Source organism: Cervus elaphus, chromosome 13, assembly GCF_910594005.1.
Source record: "Cervus elaphus chromosome 13, mCerEla1.1, whole genome shotgun sequence".
NCBI classification, from domain to species: domain Eukaryota; kingdom Metazoa; phylum Chordata; class Mammalia; order Artiodactyla; family Cervidae; genus Cervus; species Cervus elaphus.
The window spans coordinates 7,956,711-7,961,462 of NC_057827.1; positions in this window are offsets into that span (position 1 = coordinate 7,956,711).

Here is a 4,752-nt window from a genome sequence, read left to right on the forward strand (position 1 = left end):
CAAGCCTGAACAAGGGACTATCTGACACTGAAGTGACCCCCACATGCCCACAGCAACTCCAGAGAAATTTCTAAATATATTCTTACTATTATCACTTTTTAAATTTTTTTTAAAAAATTACTTCTTTATTTCTCCTTTAACTTTCATTTTTATATTGATTACTTTTCTTAAAAGAACTGTTTTTTAAAAAGAAATTCCATATACATTTCTTTTCATTTTTGTGATTTAGTTAGTGTTGCATTTTTTATACTGTGTTTTTGATAGTCTAAACTCTATTCTATGTTTTTTCTTATTGCTTTTTGGTATTTGCTATCAATTTTTGACCTTTAAGAATTGAATCTTCAGAATCCATTTTCACTTGGGGATTTGATTAATGGCTTGATTGCTCTCTCCCTTTTTGACTCTTGCTTTTCTCCTCCTGGTCACCTCTATCTCTCTCCTCCCTCTTCTATTCACTATATAACTCTGTGAATCTCTCTGTGTGTTTCTGACTGTGGAGAGCTGTTTCACCATTAACCTAGGGGTTTTATATTCTGCTCTGTATGGATAGAGAAGTCTTGAGGTTACTGTAAGAGGAGGACCAAAACCCAGAGGCAGGAGGCACAACTCCAGAACCTTAGAACTTCAGGGAACTCCTGACTGCAGGGAATATTAACAGACAAGAGCCCACTCAAAAGTCTTCTTACCTACAATGAAACCAAGCTCCACTCAAGAGCCATCAAGTTCCAGTGCAAGACACACCATACTAATTCTCCAGCAAAACAGAAACACAATGCTGAACATTAAAAGATGGGCTGCCCAAAGCCATACCAACCCCATAGACACCCAAAAACTCACCACTGGACACTTCATTGCACTCCAGGGAGAAGAGATCCAGCTCCAACCTCCAGAACAGAGACACAAGTTCTCCCAACCAGTAAACTTTGAAAAGCCACTGGTCCAACCCCACCCACGTGGAGCAGACACCACAATTAAGACGAACCACAACCTTGCAACAAGTTAAACAAAAGTGAAAAACAGAGAAATATCCAGTAGGTGAAAGAACATGATAAAAATCCAGCAAACCAAACAAAAGAAGAGGAAATAGGGAATCTACCTGAAAAAGAATTCAGAATAATAATAGTAAAGATGATCCAAAATCTTGAAAACAAAATGAGGTACAGATAAATAGAATAGAGTCAAGAACTGAGAAGATTCAAGAAATGTTTAACAAAGAACTAGAAGAAATAAAAAAAAGTCAATCAACAACAAACAATGCAAAAACATTCTGGAGGGAACCAACGGTAGAATAACTGAAAGATAAGAGAGGATAAGTGAGGCGGAAGATAGAGTGGTGGAAATAAATGAAGCAGAGAGGAAAAAAGAATAAAAACAAACGAGGACAACCTCAGAGTCCTCCGGGACAACATTAAATGCTCCAACATTCGAATCATAGGTGTCCCAGAAGAAGGAGACAAAAAGAAAGGGCATGAGAAAATACTTGAGGAGATAATAGTTGAAGACGTCCTAAAATGGGGAAGGAAACAGCCACCCAAGTCCAAGAAACCCAGAGTCCCAAACAGGGTAAATCTAAGGTGAAACATCCCCAGGTGCATATTAATCAACCTAACAAAAACTAAATAAAAAGAGCAAACATTAAAAGCCAGCAAGGGAAAAGCAACAAATAACACACAAGGGGATCCCCATAAGGATAACAGCTGATCATTCAGTAGAAACTCTTCAGGCCAGAAGGGAATGGGAGGACATACAAAGAGTGATGAAGGAGAAAAATCTACAACCAAAATTACTATACCCAGCAAGGATCTCGTTCAGACATGAAAGAGAAATCAAAAGCTTTATAGACAAAAGCTTAGAGAATTCAGCATCCCCAAACCAGCTCTTCAACAAATGCAAAAGAATTTTCTCTAGACAGGAAACACAGAAAAACTTTGCAAAAATGAACCCAAGAGAACAAAGTAAATGGTAACATGCTCACACTTATTAATAATTACCTTAAACTTAAAAGGGGTAAATGCTGCAACCAAAAGACAAAGACTGGCTGAATGGATACAAAAACAAAACCCCTTTATATGCTGTCTACAAGAGACCCACCTCAAACCTATGGACATATACAGGCTGAAAGTGAGGGGTTGGAAAAAATATTTCATGCAAATGGAGACCAAAAGAAAGCAGGAATAGTAATACTCATATCAGACAAAATAAACTTTGAAATAAAGACCATGATAAGAGACAAAGAAAGCCACTACATAATGGTCAAGGGATCAATCCAAGAAGCAGATATAACAATTATAAATATATATGATATATATAATATAATATAATACATATAATATATAATATAATATATATAATATATATTATTATATTTAATTGCACCCAACATAGAAGCACCTCAATACATAAGGCAAATGCTAACAAGTATGAAAGGGGAAATTAACAGTAACACAATAATAGTGAGGGAATTTAATACCCCACTCACACCTGTGGACAGATCAAGCAAACAGAAAACTAGCAAAGAAGCTCAAGCTTTAAATGATACAGTGGACTCAGTTCAGTTCAGTTTAGTCGCTCAGTCGTGTCTGACTCTTTGCGACCCCATTAATTGCAGTACGCCAGGCCTTCCTGTCCATCACCAACTCTTGGAGTTCACGCAAACTCATGCACATCGAGTCGGTGATACCATCCAGCCATCTCATCCTCTGTCGTCCCTTTCTCCTCCTGCCCCCAATCCCTCCCAGCATCAGGGTCTTTTCCAATGAGTCAACTCTTCACATTAGGTGGCCAAAGTATTGGAGTTTTCACTTCAGCATCAGTCCTTCCAATGAACACCTAGGACGGATCTCCTTTAGGATGGACTGGTTGGATCTCCTTGCAGTCCAAGGATACAATGGACTAGTTAGACCTAATTGATATCTACAGGGTATTTCACCCCAAAACAATGGATTTCACCTTTTTTCTCAAGTGCACAAGGAACACTCTCCAGGATGCAACATATTAGGCCACATCTAGCCTTGGTCCATCTAGTCAATGCTATGGTTTTTCCAATAGTCATGTATGGATGTGAGAGTTGGGCCATAAAGAAAGTTGAGTGCCAAAGAATTGATGCTTTTGAACTATAGTTTTTCCAGTAGCCATGTATGGATGTGAGAGTTAGACCATAAAGAAAGCTGTGTGACAAAGAATTGACGCTTTTGAACTGTGATGGTGGAGAAGACTCTTGAGAGTCCCTTGGACTTCATGGAGATCAAACCAGTCATTCCTAAAGGAAATCAGTCCTGAATATTCTTTGGAAGGACTGTGAAGCTGAAGCTCCAATACTTTGGCCACCTGATGCAAAGAAATGATTCTTCAGAAAAGACCCTGATGCTGGGAAAGGTTGAAGGCAGGAGGAAAAGGGGACAACAGAGGATGAAATGGTTGGATGGCATCACTGATTGGATGAACATGAGTTTGGGCAAGTTCCGGGAGTTGGTGATGGACAGGGAAGCCTGGCGTGCTGCAGTCTATGGGGTCTCAAAGAATTGTACACAACTGAAAGAATGAACTGATAACTGACTGAGCCAGGGTAAATTTTTATGAACTGAAATAATTTCAAGCATCTTTTCTGATCACAACGTGGTAAGATTACATATCAACTACAGAAAGAAAAAAAAAAAAACTATAAAAAACCAGAAACATATGGAAGCTAAACAACACACTTCTGAATAACCAGCAGATCACAGAAGAAATAAAAAAATGCATAGAAACAAATGATAATGAAACACGACAACACAATACCTATGAATTCAGTAAAAAGCAGTGCTAAGAGAAGAGAGAGGTTCATAGCAATACAACCGTACCTCAAGAAGCAAGAGAAACATCAGATAAACCTAACTTTACACTTGAAGCAACTAGAAAAAAAGAAAGAAAAAACACCAAAATTAGTAGAAGGCAAGAAATCATAAAAATCAAAGCAGAAATAAATGAAAAAGAAACAAAGGAGACTATAGCAAAGATCAACAAAACTAAAAACTGGTTCTTCGAGAAGGTAAACAACATAGACAAGCCATTAGCCAGACTCATCAAGAAAAAGCAGGGGAAGAATCAAATCAATAAAATTTGAAGTGAAAATCGAGAAATCACGACAGACAACACAGAAATACAAAAGATTATAAGAGAGTAGACTATGAGCAACTATAAGACAATAAAATGGACAACTTGGATGAAACGGACAAATTCTTAGAAAAGTATAACCTTACAAAACTGAATCAGGGAGAAATAGAAAATCTGACAAGTTCAATCATAAACACAGAAATTGAAACCTAATTCAAAAATCTTTCAACAAACAAAAGCCCATTACCAGATATCTTCACAAGTGAGTTCTACTAAAAATTTAGAAAAGAGCTAACAGCTATCCTACTCAAACTCTTCCAGAAAATTGCAGAGGAGGGTAAACTCCCAAATTCATTCTATGAGACGACCATCACCCTAATACCAAAACCAGACAAAGATGCCACACACACACACACACAAACTACAGGCCAGTATCACTGATGAACTTAAACATAAAAATCCTCAACAAAATTCTACCAAACAGAATCCAACAATATATTAAAAAGATCATACATCATGATCAAGTGGACTTTATTCCAGAGATGCAAGAATTCTTCAATATTCTCAAATCGATCAATGTGATACACCTATTAACAAATTGAAAGATAAAAGCCATATGCTTATCCTAATAGATGCAGAGAAAGCCTTTGACAAAACTCA